The sequence below is a fragment of the Eriocheir sinensis genome, chromosome 5 (genome assembly GCF_024679095.1).
Source record: "Eriocheir sinensis breed Jianghai 21 chromosome 5, ASM2467909v1, whole genome shotgun sequence".
Classification (NCBI taxonomy): domain Eukaryota; kingdom Metazoa; phylum Arthropoda; class Malacostraca; order Decapoda; family Varunidae; genus Eriocheir; species Eriocheir sinensis.
In genome coordinates, this window is record NC_066513.1 from 21301700 (window position 1) to 21323236 (window position 21537).

Sequence of the window (21537 nt, forward strand, 5' to 3'; positions counted from 1 at the left end):
GGAAGGAAAGGGATATGTATGGAAGGATGGAAGGAGGGAGGAAAAGAAGGATAGAGGAAGGGATGGAAGGAAGGAGCATAGAGCAGAGGAAGGAAGTGAAGGAGAAAAAAAGGGGAATGAGAGAGGGAAAAAAGGAAGAAGTGGAAGAAAGAAAAGATATATATCATAAGGGAAGAGGAGAGGAAAAGGGAGAGGGAAGAAGGGAGGAAAGGAGAGGAGGAAGAAAACAGCGGAGGAGGACTCAGAATATGTTATAGACGGGACTTAAGTAGAATTAGAGAATGTATAACCCTCCTTTTTTTTTCAGTAATAAATTAGTTTTGATTCCTTTCCCTCAACGATTTGGTTCCTTTTGTTTGGTTAGAAAGAATACAAAACAGTTAAGGTAAATATACTTGCAAAACACACACACACACACACACACACACACACACACACACACACACACACACACACACACACACACACACACACACACACACACACAAGCCCTCCCCACACACAACCCTCCCTTCACACAATTTCACCACCACCACCACCATCACCACTACCACTACCACCACCACCGTCACCGTCACCGCCGTCATCACCACAAACACCTCCCTACCATAAGATCGACACCCCCAACCACTCATCACTGCACTTTCGCCCTTACCTCCACACACACCTCCATACCTACCTGCCTATTCCCAGACTGCTAATCATCCCTACCTGCCCCTCGCCCCTCGCCATCTCCTGTGCTAAGTTCTTATTTCCTCTCCTGAGCTTCGCGTCGCGTAAAGAACAGGAAAATGTTTGCTCCCGTGTGTTAGGAAGAGAGGACAACCCCCATCCTCTTATCCCTTCCTTTTTTCTTTTCTTTCCCGTTTTCTTTATTATTTCTCTTCCTTCTTTTTCTTTTGCAGTTTTCTTTCGTTTTTTCCGTTTCCTGGTTTCATTTTTCGTTATTTTTCCATTCTTTTATTTTTCTCATTCCTTTTTTTTCCTTCCCTCTTTCCTTTTTCCTTTTCTTGGTTTCATTTTTCGTTATTTTTATCATTCTTTCGTTCCGGTTTTTTTCATATTCTTGTTTGTTTTTATTCTTCTCTTTCCCGTTTATTCTCTCTCTCTCTCTCTCTCTCTCTCTCTCTCTCTCTCTCTCTCTCCCTCCCTCCCTTCCCTTCCCCTCCCCTTCCCTCCCTCCTCCCTCCCTTCCTCTTCCTCCTCCCTCCCTTCCTCTTCCTCCTACCTCCCTTCCTCTTCCTCCTCCCTCTCGTGCTCCTATTTCTTCCTCTCCTATCATTTAGTTCTGTCTATTCCTTCCTGTCAGACTCTCCCCCTCCTCCTCCATTTCGTTTTTTCCCTTCCTTTTTTTCTAACACGTTCGGCCATTTTGTATTTTCTCCCTTCCTCCCTTCCTTCTTCCCTCCGTGTTATATACCTCCATTTTTTTTCTTCTTTGCTTGTTTTCTTTCCAATGATTTTTCTTTGATATATTTTTTCATTTTTTTTTAATCTTTTTTTCTGGTGGTTATTTTTTTCTTCGCTTTGATTATCATTCCCCCATTTTGCATGACTCCATTCTTCCTCCCCCTCTCTGTCCCATCATCCCCCCCTCTCCCCCCTTAACCCCCCTCTCCCCTCTCTCTTTTTCTAATACCATTCCTCCACCTCTCTCTCTCTCTCTCTCTCTCTCTCTCTCTCTCTCTCTCTCCAATAATTCACCTTTTTCTTAACTCTCTCCTTTCCATCTCTTCTACCTTCCCTTTCTTCCACATTCTCTCCTTTTCCCTTCTTTCACACTCTCCTTAGTTCCCTTACACCATCTTCTTTTTCCCTTTCCTCCTCATTTTCACTGCCTTTTACGCTTCTTTCCCTTTCTCTATCTCCTCCTCCTTTTCTATTTAATCCATTCCCTTTTTTTTCCCCTCCTGGTAAATGGCTCCACACCCCCTGACACACACACACACACACACACACACACACAGGTAGGCAGGCAGGCGGGACAGGTAATAATGGCCGCCGCTCGTGCATTACGCCGAATAAACGCGACCAGCAATTTCTAGTTGATGGCGCTAAAATTACTCGTTGTGATCGCGCGCTCTCTCGCAATAGACGCCTCGACCAACCACCACGAACATCACCACCACCACCACCATCACCACCACGAACATCACCACCACCACCACCACCACCATCACCACCACCGCCACCAACACCCCCCCGCCGCCGCAGTTGCAGAATATTACATACACAAGGCGACGCTTCAAACAAGTCTCCGAGCGCTTAGAAATTTATTAGAGGCCAGTGAGGAGCCTTAAACATGTCTGGCTCTCCTTATGCTCCCTGATGGCGTTAAGATTAGAGGCCTGCTGATGCGTCCCTTGTTTCTGCGCTTCGTTACTGGTTGCTGTTCTTGTCTAATTTATTTTATTATGTTTTGATTTTTCCTTCCTATTTTTATCTTTTTCTTTATAGTTCGTCCTGATGGTGTGAAAATTAGAAGACTACGAAAGCGCTCCTTGTTGCTCAGTTTCGTTCGTTGTCGGTGTTCCTGTTTTTACATATATATTTTGCTATCTTTTTTTTTCTATCTGTGTGCTCCATTTTCCTTTTCTTTTACAGTTCGTCCTGATGGTGTGAAGATTAGAAGACTACGAAAGCGCTCCTTGTTTCTGGGCCTCGATGTCAGTGTTGTTCTTGTTTTATTTTTTATGACTTGATTTTTCCTTCTTTCCTATTATTTTTCCTTTTCTTTATAGTTCGTCTTGATGGTGTGAAGATTAGACGTCTACTGAAGCGCTACATGTTTCTGTGCTTCGTGATCATTGTTCGTTTTTTTGTTTTGCTTTTCTCTTTCATTTTCTTTTTTTTCTTTATATTTCATGGCGGTGTGAAGAAGAGTGCAACTTATTCTCTGTTTCCTTGTCTTTATCTGCTCTTTTTTATCTGTTTTGCTGTCTCTTGCCTATTACTTATTTCTGCGTATCTTTGTCTTTATCTCCTTTTTATATCTACGTTTTGCTCTCTTCTTAATTTCTACTCATCCTTTTTTTTTTTTTGCATGATCTTATTGATGTGGAAGACAATTGGTATACTTATTTATGTGCTTCTTCTTTGTCTTCTTCTTCCGCTCTTTTTTTTTTATCTCTGTTTTTTTCCTCCTACTTGCTTCTGTGTTTCTTTCTCTTTATCCCCTTTTTATATCTCTGTTTTGTTCTCTTCCTAATTTCTACTCTCTTCCTTTTTTTCGCAAGATCTTATTGATGTGTCAGACGATTGGTACACTTATTTATGTGCTTCTTCTTTGTCTTTCTTCTTTTTGTTATGTTTTACTTTCTCCATCTGACTTTCTCTGTGTATTCTCTTCTTGTTTCTATTTCTCTTTAATCTCCTTCTCCTCCTACGTTATCTCATCCCTTCGTTCTATTTTCTCGCCTCGACTCAAACTTCATCTTTAATTATCATTCTCGTATTTTTTTACTCCTCTTATGATTCGCCACATTCCTTCTTTTACTGAGATAGGTGTGCGTTAAATAGAGGTCAATAATTCTTAAGATGTGTCTATGTATGTTCCTCTAAAGCCTCATACTTCAAACTCATTCTTCCTCCTTCTCTGCCTCCATATTCTACTCCCCTCTTTCTCTTACTCTCTCTGCCTCTTCCTCTTCCTCCTCTTCCCCAAATATCTCCTTCATTCCTTCCTCTCCCCTTCCATTTCCTTCTCTCTGACTCCAAATCATCATTTTCCTCCTCCTCCTACTCCTCTTCCATTTTCTTTCTCCTCTTCGTTTTTTTGTATTCATTCTTGCCTTCCCCTTATCTCAACTCTTTACCCTTCATGCCCTCCTTTCTCCTGCTCCGCCTCCTCCTCCTACTTCTCCTCCTCCTCTTTCCTCCTCTTTCTCTTCTTCATTGTCTTTTTCATTCACTTCTTCCTTCTCCTTACTTCCACTCCTCTTTCTCTAACCACTCAACCCCCTCCTTTTCCATTGTAAGCTTCTCTAACACAATTTCTCTCTATATTCGAGCCTAACCACATCTCGTTGCTGTCTGTGTTACTTTAAGAAATGTCAGATTATTAACAGGTGGGAGAAAGCGTAAAAAAAATAAAGAACACATAAACAGTGAGAGATGACCGACTATTCAGACGTTAAAATGTAGAATGACAGGGAAATGAGCGGCCATCAGCTCTGCCAATATTTTCCGCGTAATAACACACTTCGTAGACATAATTCAGCCTATACCGCCAAAGGGTTTAATTGGCGGGCATTATTCTTATTTTCTCTCGGCTTAAGACTTTCCCCTCTGGTTATTTTTACCTTCCATCTCCTCCTCCTCCTCCTCCGTCTGCTCCTCCTTCTCCAGTTCTCGTTCCTCTTGCTACTGTTTCTACCACTACTACTACTACCACTACTACTACTACTACTACTACTATTACTAAAGTGTGAACATCTATTACGACTACTATTACACATCTCCACCTACTCAATCTCCTTTCTTCCCCTCCGTCTGTTTTCGATTTCTCCTCCTTTTGCCCTTAACACTCCTCCTCCTCCTTCTCCTCCGCCGCCGCGTCATGAATCAACATTACCTCCACGCCGTCTCACAATCGGTCTTCCGCTGGAGAATTCAGTCTGATGCGATCTCGGCCCGGCCTAATGCAACCTTGACTTTTCTTAATGTAACCCCCTTGGAGCGCCGAAGTGACTTGCCGCGCCGATGAAGCTGCTCGAGTCGCTAACTTTAGGATAGTAGAAGCGAGGGGTTATGTTTCTATCGCTTAGGGAAACTCATTATGAAGGATATGTAGTTTGTGATTACGGCAGAAATTTGAGTATAAGGTTGAACACATGTGCCTCTTTTACTGTACTCTCTGTGTGTCTCCAAACGCTCCATCTATTTTGTATTCTGATCTGCAGAGGATAAAGAACAAAGAAAAAAATAACGGCTACGGAGGATGAAGCAGGGAGACAGGATGATCAGAAAATGGAATGGAGGAGGGAGGGGAGTAGGAAAAGGAAGGAAGAAAAAACTACTTATACAGAGGGTAGAGGAAAGAGAGCTAGAAGGAAAATTAAGAGTAGAGATGGGAGAAAGCAAGTCTGGTGAATAATAGTCTTTGAAGTAGAGAGTATAAGGATGTCTGAAGAAAGGTAAAGAGGAGCAATTTAGGGAAGCCGAGAGAAAGAGATAAAAGTAGATGAATGATGTACAGGTTGAGGAAGAGGAGGAGAATGAGATGAGTAGAAGAGGGGAAAAGACCGAAAACAGGGAGATATGGAGGAGGAAGAAAAATTAATTGGAGGAAGGGGAGGAGATAGATTACAAAGAAACTGAGGAGGAGGAACAGCAAGAAAAGGAGGGAGAGGAAGAGAAGAATAGAAAGGGGAAAAAAGCCGAAAATAAGAGGTATATAAAAGAGGAAAAAATAAATTAGAGGAAGGGAAGGAGGAAAAACATGAATAAAGAGCCTGTGGAGGAAAAAGAGCAGGGGAAAGAGGAGGAGGAAGAAGAGAGGAGTAGAAAGCGGAAAAAAAGGCCGAAAACTGGAGGTGCAGGAGGAGGAAGCAAAAAAATGGAGGAAGGGGAGGCGGAAGATATAAAGAAGCTGCGAAAGAGTAAGAAGAGGAGGAGGAGGAAGAGGGGGAAGAGGAGAAGAACCAATACACTTAGCATACCACAACCTGAATATCCTCCTCAAAAGTTTACTAAATTCTTGGTATTCAATTAGCAGGTGAATTTTGCTCCTAAGGATGAATTTACATTTTTTACCCAGGAATGATTTTGCAGTTATTTATATTACCGCGCTAATCTTGTGTGTGTGTGTGTGTGTGTGTGTGTGTGTGTGTGTGTGTGTGTGTGTGTGTGTGTGTGTGTGTGTGTGATTACGTCTAAAATGATGTGTACACAGAAGCCTAACAACAACAACAACACCGGTTTTTCTGGGTGGCAAGATTTACAAGCCCTTATTAAGTTGATTTTTATGTGCGTAAACTTCCTGGTATTATTTCATTTTCGTATGACTGCGTTTCCCGGGAGCCCTCGTTTTTTTAGTGCCCCTTCAAAGGCGATGACAAGGTTGCGGTTTCTGGCAACACTTTTGACCCCTAACAGCGAGAGTTGCCAGATGTTTCCAGTGTTCCCAAGTCGCGTCGACACTCACATTATTAATCATTACATTCTTGAAGACCTCCTCTCTTCGAGCGCATTGAAGCAGTAACGGCTAATCTTTCGTGATGTGCTATTTCCTGATTATACGATCGCTTTCAAATGACATGTCGTTAAAGCATTTATTGTTTCTTCTTAATTTCTCCTGCACCTCCTCTTTATCAGTCTAGTTTTACTTGTTCCTCTTGTCATAGGAAACATTACATCAGTTAAAGATTCCAACCATATACTCAGCAACGAGAGAAGGAAATGTTTAAGGCGAGCCAAACGAAATTAGTGAAGGAAGTTATTAATACACACAATTTAGCTGTTTTCCTTGATCAACAACTGCTTCAGAAACGGCGAGAGACGATGCAGGCAACGTAAAAAAACTATAAGAATTAATATCAACGCTTGGCCTGTGTGAATGAAGAAACCATTTTGAGGCAAGATAAGCAGACTAATACCCGCCTCTCGTTAATGACAGACAAACACACCTACGCAAAACAAGTCCAGACCAAATAAATATCCTCAAGTTAAACGAAAAACGTGAACCCAAGCATTGATTAAAGAAACTACCGATGAAAGATACGCAGAATAATAACCGCTTCCCTCGTCCATCGTCCCAGGTGCCCGAGACGATTAGAACGACCAGCGAGTCAGGACAATAATATTTAGCAACTCTTAAACATGATGTGAAGTGGCGGATGCGCGGTGGGCGACGGCGTGGGGGCGAAGAGAAGGGGGGGAGGGGGAGGGGGTAATGGAGGGGTGGTGGTGGGAGGTGGCAAAGGTGGGGGATTGTGGGGAGGTAAGGTGGTGGTGGGAAAGGAAGGAGGTGGGAGGGGATAGTGGAGGTGGTGGTGGTGGTGTAGGGATGAATGGGTGGGGAACTAAGGGAAGGTTAGGGGAAAGAGGGGTATTAAGGAGGGGACTTGATGGCGGTGGTGGTGGTGGTGAATTTGAAAGGGGGTTGGGAAGGAGATTAGTGGGTGGTGGAGGTGGTGGTGGTGGTGGTGAAGGGACATAGAGGGGTGCGGGGTGGGAAGGAGGAATTGATGATGGAAGTGGTGAAACGGTGGTGGTGGTGCTTGTGGTGAGGGGTAGATGAGGATATTGAAGAGGGTTTCTGATGGTGGGGGAGGGGGGCAGGGGGTGAGGGGGCTATCGGGAGGGGAGAGGTGAGGATGGGGGAAGCATGTAGTGTTAAGTAAGGGGGAGGGGGTAGTGGCTGACTGTGGACAAGGGATGAAGGGGAGGCGAATGGAGGATGGGGGGGGGGGGGGAAGGGAGGTGATAATGGTGGGCCGAAGAGAGCGGAAGCGAGTCTGAATGAATCATGTCTTATCGTGTCGTTCATCGCTTCACTGACACGCTTCGAACCTCGCGGAGCTTCCTTCTCTCGTTCACTGACCGAGACATTTACCACACAAACACACATTGAGAGTACATATAAATCAGAGAAGTTTATGAATATTGATAATGAATGGAAAGTGCATCATGAAACCCAACGCATTAATAGCAGACTGAAAATGAACAGTAGCCTCATCAAATCACATGCCAGGCTCACTGCTAATATATAAATCATAAAAATAGGGAATGGTTTAAGCTCAAATAATTAATGTATAGGTATTTTTAAGGATCAAAATACACAAACTACCACTAATAAAGATCAACTAACAAGTATTACAATAACAAACAGCATTATCAATCATTCGAAAACACAACTCCTTCACTTTCTACACGTCAATTATTACTCTGTTTACCTGCACGAGAGGTTGATAAAGGGTACAGGTGGATGGACACACACACAAACACACAACACCAGACGGAGAGAATAAGATCACTGAGGAGTGTGTGTTGCCCCCTCGGCCCCCAGTACGTCCAGGGAGGTGATGATTGGTTGGTCAGCTGCATCACGTGACTACCGGGAGGAAAGGAGGGAGAGGAGGGTGGGAGAGGGGGAGGGGTGAAGGGAGGGGAGAGGGAAAAAAGGAAAGCAGGACAGTGTTATATGTTTAAAGTATAATGTTCTCGTATATATAAGATGCCACTACTATTACTACTACTACTACTACTACTACTACGACCTAAAATGGCGCGACTCTATTACATCTGAAATAATGTGTTTGAGGTGCAATGTTCTCGCAAGTGTATATAAGGTTTTTTTAATTTTATTTTGCTGCAAAGGAAGCAGTTCAAGGGAAAAAGAAAAAGTCTGCTTATCACTGCTCGCATAAAAAGAAGTATAGAAGAGTTGCCGAACGAGGATGATACTACAACTGCTACTACTACGACTACTATTACTACTACTACTACTGCTACCATTACTACTACTACTACTACTACTACTACTGCTACCATTACTACTACTACTACTACTACTACTGCTACCATTACTGCTACTGCTACTACTACCATCACCACTACTGCTTCTACAACCTAAAGTACAGCGACTCTATTACATCTGAAGTAGTAAAAGTAATAATAAAAAGTTAACAAAAATAATGCACGCTGCCACTCATCATCTCGACCCCGAACAACGACAATGACAACCACTTCATCGGGCAGCGGCAAGGCGTCAGGGAGCTTAGAGACGAAGTGGTTACAAAGACGACGAGGATAAAAAAAAAAAGGTAAGAAAGAAAAGTGGAAAAAATGAGTAAATCTATAACACACCCAGACGACGGCCAGCACACGCACGCACGCACGCCGGCTCCTTTTACTACTTCAATAAATACTTAAAAAAAAAAAGGACAAGAGAAAGAAAGCAAAAGAAATTATCTCCTGCAGTCAATCGTAATCTTGCAAAGGCTGGGAAAGAATAACATTGGTGTCCTCTGCGGGTTAGAAGGTTAAATATGAAGAAAAATCATTAAGAAAAGAAGAAACAAGAAAGAGAGCAAAGGATACGATCTCGCTGTAGTTTCCCACTCCTAACAGTCCAAATGAAGAGAAATAAGCAAGACACTGCACTCTTAGGGGTCGGTAGTTTAGTATTACTTCAGAAAGATTCAGTGCTTAGGGAAAAACTGTTACGAGAAGATGAAAGGCGAATGAAAGAAGAAATTAGCTCAGTGCAGTCTATATCTTGATGTTACAAATTAAAAAGGTTAGAGGGACACATAGGTGACACATTAAGGAGTGTTGCAAGAGTTTATGCAAAGACGAAGACTGTGAACAAAGGAGATGGAGTGAAAAGATAAAAAGTGTAGTCATTCTCCTAGTCTATTTGTATATATTTACGTAGAAAAGAGTAACAAACACGGTACATGGAAGAAGAATACATAGGTAGTACTGTATCACATCAAAAGGTTTCCTGCAAAAAACAAACTGATAAGAAAAGAGAAAAGAGTAGAAAGCGAACTACATGATCTGAGTGGAGTCTTCAATTTCGCCTAATGGTACAGACGAGGAGGAGGCTAACAGGCTGCACTCGAGACGTCGGCGCAATTTGTCAAGACCTCGGTATTTGTATCACTCCGAGAAGGTTTAATGGGAAGGGAAAACTGATAAAATTAGAGAAATAAGAGGACACAAATGAAGATTTACACGCCATTACCTGACGCGGAGGTGGAGGAAAACGAGGTGTTGGTGTCACCGGGAACTCTAAAGACTTAACTTCTCGGTTTTATTATTATTCTGAAATTCTATAACTTTTTTTTTCTATGATACTGCAAGAACAGACAATGGATAAGGAGATTGCGCAGCTGGTAGTGTTAACGGTGGTAGTGGTGGTGGTGGGGGTAATGGTGGTGGTGGGGATGGTGGTGGTGATGATAGTAGAGGTGGGGGTAATGGTGGTGGTGGTGGTGGTGGTTGGGTGTCTTGCTCGCAAACCAGGAAATAATTTTACTGGCCTGTTTTTTATCGAGTATCTGATCATCCCGCATTTATAGACTCGAAATCTATCGCTTTTTGTTTTATCCAATGGCTTTCTAATTGAAGGCTGTATTCAAGGCATCCTACAATTTGTGTGCTGACAGTAATTGTGACTCAACACGCGAACTTTGTGTGTTTATGTCAGTTTTCCTTTAGTTATTGCACGATGAAAGCAGTTTTGAATAAATTTCCTGTAATTGGCCAAAACTGTCCCGCCACCAGCCAGCAGCCCATGAAGCCGCGCAGCCCACAGCCCACACAGCCCACCGCAGGCCACCACACACCGCTACAACCCACCACAGCATGCACAACCCACCGCTTACCACAGCCATCATAGCTCACCACAGTAACCATAGCCACACCACAGCCTACTTGTCACCACATCCACCACAGCATCCACAACTCACTACACCTCGTCACAGCCCACCACAGCAACTACAACCTCACTACGGCGCATCACAGCCCGCCATAATCCACCAGAGCAACCCAAACCCACCACAGCCCACGACAGCATCAACAACCCCACCACAGCCCACCACAGTAACCACATCCCATCACAGCATCCACAGCCCACTACAACAAACACATTCCACCACAGCATCCACATACCACCACAGCCACAACAGCCCACCATAGTCAGACACAGCACACAAAACACACAGCAGTCCGCCACCGCCACCACCACCACCACCACAGCAATTAGACCACAGCGCGCGTCACAGCATCCCCCCCCGCCCCCCGCCAGCCCATAGTTCCCTGCGCTAACCTGTTCCGGGCTCATTTGCATCTGTTACCTGTTCCCGATATATAAACAAAGGCAAATGTTCGTGTTTTCACATCACCCAAATAATACTGGTACGGATACACATTGTTTTTTACCTCCTCTTTCTCTAAAAAGCAAGAACTCTCTTTACTCAAAATATTTTTCCTTTTTTTCCGGTTCTTTTTATAAATTTGTCTATTGAAAAAATAAAATCTGTTACCAATTAATATGCATATGGACAGATTTTTTTACTCTCTCTCTCTCTCTCTCTCTCTCTCTCTCTCTCTCTCTCTCTCTCTCTCTCTCTCTCTCTCTCTCTCTCTCTCTCTCTCTCTCTCTCTCTCTCTCTCTCTCTCTCTCTCTCTCTCTAAAAAGCAAAAACTCTCTATACTTAAAATATGTTCTTTTTTCGGTCCTACTTATAAACTTGTCTATGGAAAAAAGTATCCATGTGCATACCAGGTTTACCCTTTATATTCTTGATCACTGCCAATATTTTCAACAGCCATCCTTAAAGTTACGAAGACCGCCCTCGTAGTTATGAAGGCTATACTCAAGGTTACAAGATCACCCAAGGAATACATAACTGCTAATGAGTTTCGGCAAGTCTGTCCATGCATGTGGTTACGCGTCGCGCGGCCAGAACACAATTACTTTTTTGGTTCCTCGCAGTGCCCGGCTCCCTGTGGTTATATACCGTATTCGGCGCGGCCCTTTTATCTGCGCTAACTAAATCAGGCTTAGGCAAAAAATAGATACATAGATAATCGCTCAGAACTCCTCAAAATTTACAACTTTATAGAGGAGGCGACAGGTCACTCCTAGACGAAATTATCTGTAAAAAGTTAATTTAGCTCAAGTAGCAACCTGATCTGCCCTTCTAATGGACTCTGCAAGTATTTTATGGACACTCAAACATCTGGACTCTTGAGAAGCACCCGCATACACAACACGCGAGGGGTAACAAAGAAGGAAGAGAGGATGGTGCAGGAACCTAGTGTAGCTATAGGAAGGGGCACCGAAACACGTTATTTACAAGACTAACAGACTAACTGGCTGGCTGAAGGACGATATACGGTGGCAAAGCAACATGGATCATTGCCGTTAGTTGAAGAATAAGGTAGCATGAAGAGGAATGTGGAGAAAGTGAGGAGAATGGGTACAACAACGGAGATAGTCAATACGAAGAGAAGGAGGAAGAGGAAGAGGAGGAAGAGGAGGAGGAGGAGGAGGAGAAAGAGGAGGAGGAGGAAAAGTAAAGGCTGTGCACTAGGACCCCTCTTTCGGCCACCTCTTTGGATTCTTTTTAGGAGCAGCGAGTAGCGGGCTTTTTTTTTTATTATTGTTTCCTTTTTTTGTGTGTGCCCTTGAGCTGTCTCCTTTGTTGTAAAAAAAAAAAAAGGAGGAAATTAGTGGAAAAACGAACGATATGGTTATAAAAGAAGATACAAAAAAGGAGCAGAGGATCAGAAGAAATAAAGACAAAACTTATGTATGAAAAGTGAAGGAAAAGAAAACGAGGAGAGGAAAAGATAAAAAAAAAAACCAGTCGTTGCTACATATATGCAAGGTGGAGGGACGCATTGCCAACGTTCTTAGTAAATACATATCATAGTAATCTCTCACCTCTGCCTCTATCAATAACAACTGCTGGTGAAGCGATGATGAACGCTATTTTCGTGTAACACATAACAAAGCCGCTTATGAGATTTTGCAACAATTACAACGATGATGACTCAGGAAATTATATGATTATGCTTTCATTTTACGCCTGTGTGTGTGTGTGTGTGTGTGTGTGTGTGTGTGTGTGTGTGTGTGTGTGTGTGTGTGTGTGAGTTACACTCTCTCTCTCTCTCTCTCTCTCTCTCTCTCTCTCTCTCCTCGGCAATTTAACACGAATATTATCATGCTTAGAAAATAAAAAATTACCTGCAGAGCTCCATTGATAGATAATTGCCAACTCTCAGCAGCTACTCAAAATTATTTCTCACCACTAACAGCAAAACAGTCTGAATGTACACCCCCCTCAGAATACAAAATTAGTCCATCATCACATTTCTCCTCCACATTTAAAATATTCTTATCTGCCGTAGCCAATCTTGCTTTTTTTCCAGTGCGATGTCGATATTTTGGCCCGTCGTATGTTCCTCCCGTTTTCCTTCACTGCATCAAGTTGTGTGTGTCGTGTCTCCTTGTGGTTTATTTACTTCATTTATCGACTCTACAGTGACCACAGGACGTTACATTTGGCTTTCGTTCCTTGGATTTACTTCTACGTCACGCGGAAAGTCACACTGCCCAAAATCTAATTATACTTTGACACTGCCTGCGAGAGTGATTTGAATCGAGTGAAACAGCAGCTTTCGAGTGATGCTTCGTGAACCTTCTTCGCTACAGGCTGCGGGTGAGTTGTGTGACACCTGAGTATTACGTTTTTATATGTAATTATGTCATGTTTGTGTATATGTTTCTCCTTATTCTGCATGTTTTTTTGTTCGTTTAGTTATGTTGATCTGGGTAACTGATTGAGAGGAAGCTTATTTTTTGCGTTTTTTTTTTCTTCGCATTTCTGTCGGGTATTGAAACAAGCAAGTTTTCTTTATATTCATATTTCATTGTATCAGAATTATGTCTTATCTCTGTCCGTGTATGTTCCTCTCAGTGAAATATTAAGGTGAAATACGATAAGCGGTGCGTGGGGTAGATATTGCTGGATAATTCTTGAGTTGTTGATTTATAGTTTTCTTTCTCGTAACTCTTTATTGGTATTTATTTTCTGTCGAGAGTAATAAGGCAAACGGGAAGCCTTGAGTCGCCTGAGCTGATCACCAACTAAACCTTGTGCGCCGGGTAGGGAGCGAACACTTGCATGGATATCATATGATAAGCTTAAAACTGCGTCTGATCGTGCTGACCCCCTTCCCTCCCCCACCGTCTCTCTCTCTCTCTCTCTCTCTCTCTCTCTCTCTCTCTGCTTCATGCTTCCACTATTCCCTTCTCAATGCTATCTACACCCCTGCATATGTTTAATCTATATTCAGTTTTCAGAGGATCGTCATTTAGCTACATGTTAATCCTCCTTTGCTTTACATTACATTATCCGTCTCTAAAACACAGCTTCTCTATTCCTTCCTTCAACGGCTAGCTTCTCTTCATACGAACGCTTACTACAAATATACTTTTCAACATCTCATCTTTATTCTTTTCCTCAACGTATAGCTTTTCCCATTAACTCTTACGACATATCATTAGTTATTTTTTTCTCTCGTCCTTACTTGTTCTCGACACTTGACTTTCACTCTTCTATCAGTGTTTTTTGCAAGTTTCACCGGCGTATGTCAGGACTGGAACTGAGCTACTTTTTATTTCACTTAATTTCACTGGATTTATGTTAGCCATTCATTTTTGTATCTCCTCTTCTGACTACACATCCTTTTTTTTCCTAATATCTTTCTCTGTAATCACATTTTTCATCTCGCTTTAAATACCTAAATCGACTGAGCCACCAAGGTTGTAATTACTTTCACATCTGCCGAGTTTTATCGCTGTTTCTTATACAGTCAAGGCTTTCATCAGTTCTTATGTGTATGTATTAAACGACGGTAAAATGTGTGTATGTATGTATGTGTGTATGTGTGTATGTGTGTGTGTGTGTGTGTGTGTGTGTGTGTGTGTGTGTGTGTGTGTGTTGGCAGCTCAAGAAAACATACCGACATATATCACAGAACTAAATGGAGGTAATTATTCCTCTTCAGCACTCTGAGCATAATTAAAACAAGAGAGGAAGTCTAATGAACACCAAGAAGGAGGAGGAAGAAGAGGAAGAGGAGGAAAGGGGGATAAGTGTGTATGTGTGTGTGTGTGTGTGTGTGTGTGTGTGTGTGTGTGTGTGTGAGAGAGAGAGAGAGAGAGAGAGAGAGAGAGAGAGAGAGAGAGAGAGAGAGAGAGAGAGAGAGAGAGAGACTCACTACATACATAATGAAACACACAAGTGACAAACACCTCATTACATGCTGTTTCTTATTAATTATCTTCCCTCTCATCATACGCTTACCAAACTTAATTTACACTTAACCTTTTCCCCAATCCGTCTTCCGTCTCTCATACCTCCCTTTCCTCCCACCTTCCTACACGAGAGAGAGAGAGAGAGAGAGAGAGAGAGAGAGAGAGAGAGAGAGAGAGAGAGAGAGAGAGAGAGAGAGAGAGAGAGAGAGAGAGAGAGAGAGAGAGAGAGAGAGAGAGAGAGAGAGAGAGAGAGAGAGAGAGAGAGAGAGAGAGAGAGAAGGCTAGCCGAGGCAGCATCAATCACAGTTCAAGACTAAGCGCTGTTGTGTCAGGGCTCTCTCTCTCTTCTCAGCCTCCTTCCTGCGGGCTACCCAAGGCGCCAGTCCGGACCCGCCCTGTTTGTCCGATTCGTCTGTGTTTTTTTGTTTTGTTAAGCCTTTTTTTTTCATTTATCTTTTTGTGAGCATGATAGAGAGGTTTGTTTTCTTTTGGCTCATTTAGTATTTTTTTTTTTATAATTCCATGTGAACGATAGAAAGGTATTTAATCATTTTGCGTCATGATCCATCCTGTATTTTTTTTTTTTATAATTCCATGTGAACGATAGAAAGGTATTTAATCATTTTGCGTCATGATCCATCCTGTATCCATTTTAGGTATATATATTTTTTTTTTATGAGGGACATCAGTAGAGAACGCAAATTATTACCACTATTGGCCACGTTTTTTTTTTTTTCTGTGAACGATAGAAAGACCATATTTATTTTGCGTGATTACTCAATTTTCTTCTCTTTATTCTTGTGCCTTTTCTTTACGAACGATATCAGTAAAAATCTAATTAACTACAACTATTTTCCGGATTCTTTTCGTGTTTTGATTTAGGATATAGATGAAACCCTTTTTAGTGAGTTCCAAGTGTTGAATGGTCCACTTATGCTTTGAATTTCACGTGGGGTTATGAAAAGAGTATCCAGATTAAGAAAAGCAGCAGCCCCATCAATTATGCAGCAATGTACGTAACGTGAGGAATGAACGAGCATACAGACTTTATTTCCTGGGCACGGGTTGCGTCGAGGCGCCAATGAAGTTCTATAAATAGGAGCATTAGAGATTTATTTGAGCTCATTCGTTATTTAAGTCTCTCTCTCTCTCTCTCTCTCTCTCTCTCTCTCTCTCTCTCTCTCTCTCTCTCTCACACACACACACACACACACACACACACACACACTCAAGCATTAACAACCCGCGTATCCGTATTGATAGAAGGAATGGCAACACCGGATACGCCCTCGCCTTACATCCTTTAATTAACACGTAGGTTCGAAGGCCACACGAAATTTATCCTTCTGAAGCATCCTTTGGGCGGTAAGGAGTCGCAGTGGAAGCTCAGAGACATTAGTATTCCTCCCAGGCGCATGAACAGCCCGCAGGATACCGCCCTAGCTCCAAATTTGGCTCCTACGCATAGGTACGTAGGAGTCTGAAGCTATGTAATGTCCGGTGTGTGTAGGGTGAGGAGGGAGGCTAATGGTGGGAGAGGTTTTTGTAGGAGTTTTGGTTAAGAAGAGTGAAGGGGAAACAAGGGAGGGAAGGTAAAGCTTGAAGTAATACAGGAAAGATAAAAAGAAAAAAAAGACATCAAAAAGGAAGGCAAATAGTGAGAGAGGCTTCAGTAGGAGTTTTAATTAAGAAATGTGCAGGGGAAAAAAAAGGGAGGGAACTTAAGAGCCGAAGTAATATAGGGAAGAAAAAGGGAATGAACGTAAGAGTTAAAATAATGTAAAATGGATTAAAAACATGAGGAAGGCTAATGGCGAGAGGTTTCTGCATGAGTTTCATATAGGAGAATGAAAGTTAGAAAGGAAAAAAGGAAGAAGTAAGGATTGAGATGGAGGCTAGAAGGAAACCAGAAACAAAGGAAAGACTGATACTGAAAGAGATTCCTGCAAGAGTTTTTTATGAAGAAATATGAAAGGTAGGATGGAAGTAGTGGTTAAGGGTTGAAGGATGGCGGAAGGAAGAAAATAAATGTAATGGAGGAAAATTGTTGGTGCGAAAGGGAGGAATATAAGGGAGAAGGGAAGCGAAACGAAAATGTGTAAGGGAAGACCACGGGATAAAAAAAAGGAGGGAAAAGAGGGAAGGAAAAAAAAGGGATGTGAAAAAAAGTCAGGGCGAACGAGGGATGGAAGACAGATAATAAAAAGGGGGATAGAGGAACCAAAGGAAGATACAAGATAACGAGGAGGAAGAATAAGATGGGGGAAATAGATACAGGGAAACAGAGGAAAGAGGAGGAGGAAAATAAGAAGGAATGAGACACAAGACACGTTGGAAGAAATGAAGTTAAAGAAGTAAAAAAAAGAGTAGCGAGTGAATATTCTGAAATGACAAAAATAAAAGGAAGTAAAAGAGGGTAAGAGTGTGGGAGACTGATACTCGAAACCGTACGAAACATCAGCCTCTTGTGGGTGTTTCATTTACAACACTTGGGGCTGATGGGGTCGGCCAGATAAGGTAATGACGTGCGGATCCGATAATGACCGTAATTAGGACAGGTAAGTACCGGCGGAAGTGTGGGATTCAATATGGAAGGAAGATGATGGCGTAGTGTAATAATGTGTAATAACGTAAACACACACACACACACACACACACACACACACACACACACACACTACAGACACACACGTATACTTAAGCGCTATTACATGGTTCATAGCAAGATTACATACGCCAGTGAAAATTATACCACCTAATTGTATGTTTTTAAGGTCAAGTTTATTTCCGTGTCCACATTTTATTCATCTTTTGATCTTGAACCTGCTGTTGTCTTCGTTTTTTTTCTTCCTTCTCCGTTTTTCTCTCCTCCATGTGTTTTGCTTAATCCCTTTGCGTGCGTGTGTGTCGGGGTGTGTGGGGAGGACTGTGTGTGTGTGTGTGTGTGTGTGTGTGTGTGTGTGTGTGTGTGTGTTCCTGTAATGGTCGGGGTTTGTCGGTTGAGTGTATATTTCTTATCTTCCATCAGTGTAATTTTGTGTGTTTCTTATTGTTTTTAAGCCCCGGCCAATTATCCTGTTTGTTATTTGTTTTTATTTGGGATGTGTGTGTGTGTGTGTGTGTGTGTGTGTGTGTGTGTGTGTGTGTGTGTGTGTGTGTTGTAGGGTTCTCTCTCTCTCTCTCTCTCTCTCTCTCTCTCTCTCTCTCTCTCTCTCTCTCTCTCTCTCTCTCTCTCTCTCTCTCTCTCTCTCTCTCTCTCTCTCTCTCTCTCTCTCTCTCTCTCTTTGTGCGCACATTTTCACTCTAATTCCCCTCTTTCCATGCTATTTCTTCCTCCTTCCTTCCTCCTTCCTTCCTTGCTTCATTTCTTTCTTCCTAAGTATATTTTTCCAACGCACCCTTCTCAGCTTTCCTTCTCACCCTTCCTTCTCTTCCCTCCTTCCCTACTCACCCTCCTCTAGCACCCTTCCTACCCATCCCTCCCTTCTCTCCTCTCCCTCCCTCCAGCGTTCATTACCTCAGGCCTTCAAAAAATCGCCACAGATAAACTTAGAGGAAGTTGGCGAGGCTTTAGCACGGAGACTCAGACACCCATGACCATTTTTACGTTTACTAATGAGGCGACGTAACTCTTGCTCCCGAGTTTAATTAACAAAGGAGTCGCGAAGGAAGAAGAGGAGGGGGGAGGAGGAGGGAGATGTGTTGGTGCGAAGGAGGGAGAGGAGGGAGGGGGTGGGGTTAAGAGGGAGAGGGAGCAAGAATTTCGAAGCTCTGACTGTTCCTATTTTTTGGGTCGTGTTCTTTTTGTGTTTGTTCTTTTTTTTTTGTTGTTGTTGTCTCTCTCCCTCCTCCTCCTCCTCCTCGCTCTTGTTCTCCCTTTGTTTTGTCGTTCCCTGTTTAACGTCTCATAATTTTCCGTCTGTTTCTGTGTGTTTAATTATCTCCGCTGTTGTATTTGTTTCTATATTTGTTAAACTGTCTATCTATTTATCTATTTCATACTTGCACATCTATCCATCTATCTATCTATCTATCTACCCATCTGTCTATATCTATCATTCTATATATCCGTCTCCCTCTAAATTGATTGCATATCTTTTTATTTCGTTCTCATTTCTATTGTCTCGTTCCCTTTATGAATTATTCGCTTCCTTTTCATCTTCCTTTAACCTTTTCTTCTTTTTTCAGTGTTCCACCGTTTCTTTCTTTATGTGGCTTTCCTTCGAAGGCTCCGCTTAGGCCTGAGAGTGACGCACGGGGTTACATATTCACGAGATGCTCTGTGGTGGTTGATTTTCGAGATAATTTTAATACATGTGGCACGTGTTTTGTTACATAAGATCATTAATGTACGGGATCGAAGCTGTGTCCAAGTAAACGTGATGAGGCATTCATTAGCGCCGTAAAATATAGGGTTTCGGATCGTTTTGCATTTCGTCTCGGCTCTCTTTTGCTAATTGGATATGGGATCAACGGTTATAGATACTGATTGACTTTTTTCGAGTGGTTATTATTTTTTATGCCAAAACACGCAGTCATAGAAAATACTTGTCTTAATCACATACATCCCCTACATTAACAGCCCCAATTAGTCGGGTTATATAACTTTTCCGACTATTAACTGCAATTTGAGTATTTTTTTACGTTGAAAATAGTCAGTAATGAGGACCGGATTTAATTAGAAACCGGACCGTATAATTACTGCACTTAGGAGGGAGTTTTTGATATATAATATATATATATATATATATATATATATATATATATATATATATATATATATATATATATATATATATATATATATATATATATATATATTTAGTTTGTTAAAATATTCAAGAGGAACTTTTTTTTTCCTGTTATTTTGTTATGGCAGTGTGTGTGTGTATGTGTGTGTGTATGTGTGTGTGTGTGTATGTGTGTGTGTGTGTGTGTGTGTGTGTGCACTCATTAAACATCCCTCTATAAAGCTACAACTAGAACAGAACCAAAAATATACCTTCAACTAATAACACAAACTATTCCTGAGATTGAGATAAACTGATGAAAGCTTAACAATTGTAGATCACTCTTGCATTACAAAGATGAACAAGACACGGCAAAGAATCAGCGTTATTAAAGATGGTCACTGTTCTTCCCCTAAACCTATCAACAGTGGTGTTCCTCAGGGCTCTGTTTTATCTCCCACTCTCTTTCTGTTATTCATTGACATTTTTTTACTCCAAAACGAACTGTCCTATCCATTCTTACGCCGATGACTCTACTCTGCATTACTCAACTTCTTTTGATAGAAGGCCAACTCAACAGGAACTAGACAATTCCAGGCTGGAGGCTGCAGAACGCTAAACCTCAGACCTTACTATCATTTCTGATTGGGGCAAGAAGAACCTGTTGTCCTTCAACGCCTCAAAAACTCAATTTCTTCACCTATCAACTCGATACAATCTTCCAAATACCTATCTCCTATTCTTCGACAACACATGCTGTCACCTTCTCCTACACTAAACTTCCTCGGTTTATCCTTAACTCAAAATCTCAACTGGAAATTCCATATCTACTCTCTCGCTAAATCAGCTTCCTCGGGGTTGGGTGTTCTGTATCGTTTCCACCAGTTTTTCTCTCCCGCACAGATGCTGTCCATACACAAGGGCCTTGTCCGCCCTCGTATGAAGTATGCATCACATGTGTGTGGGGGCTCAAACAGCTCTCTTGGACAAAGTAGAGTCATAGGCTCTTCGTCTCATCAACTCCCCTCTTCATACTGACAGTCTTTTACTTCTTAAATTCAGCCGCTATATTGCCTCTCTTTCTATCTTCTATCGATATTTTCATGCTGACTGCTCTTCTGAACTTGCTAATTGCATGCCTCCCCCCCTCCCGCGGCCCCTCTGCATTCGACTTTCTACTCTAGCTCATCCCTATACTGTCCAAACTCCTTATGCAAGAGTTAACCAACAGCTTCACTCTTTCATCCTTTACACTGGTAAACTCTGGAACAGCCTTCCTTCGTCATTAGTACCTCCTTCCTATGACTTGACCTCCTTCAAGAAGAGTGTATCAAGACACCTCTCCACCCGAAACTGACCTCTCTTTTGGCCACTCTTTACTTTTGTCTGTTGTGGGAGCGGTGAGTAGCGGGCTTTTTTCTACACTTTGTTGCCCTTGAGGCGTCTCCTTTGTTGTAAAAAAAAACAAAAAAAAAAACATGATCGTGGGAACAAAGGGTATATACAGTGAGGGTTTTCCACAATACAGTAGTGATAGATGTGATAAATGATGCCCATTAATCATACGAGAGATGGGAAGAAGAAGGGACAGGAGACGAGTAGAAGTAGATGACGGAAGTGGAGGAGGTGGAGGTCATGGAGGATGAGGGGGGAACGATAATGATGTACTGATTGAGAGAGAGAGAGAGAGAGAGAGAGAGAGAGAGAGAGAGAGACGAGAGAGAGACGAGAGAGAGACGAGAGAGAGACGAGAGAGAGAGAGAGACGAGATAGAGGGGTAAGAAAAGGAAAATAGTAAGAGGAGGAACCAGACGAAAACAACGAAAATCATGAAGAAGTAAGGGTGAACAAGACCTTAAGAATATCAACACACCTCTTTACCTCCAAGCCTTGCTGCACACTCTTATCTTGATCCTTGTCTCACCTGGCATTAGGGAAGGAGGAGGGAGAGACGAGAAAGCAGTCACTGACGACACTAAGGGTGACATATTTGACCTGACACTGACTCTGACCATACAGACAGACAAC

General features: G+C 42.2%; 1 long non-coding RNA gene across 1 annotated transcript in view; it reads right to left on the reverse strand.

Annotated features, from left to right (window-relative positions):
* Positions 1-21537, reverse strand: part of LOC126985131 (uncharacterized) — a 33227-nt gene that overhangs the window by 11211 nt on the left and 479 nt on the right. The gene's annotated exons all lie outside the window — the stretch shown is intronic.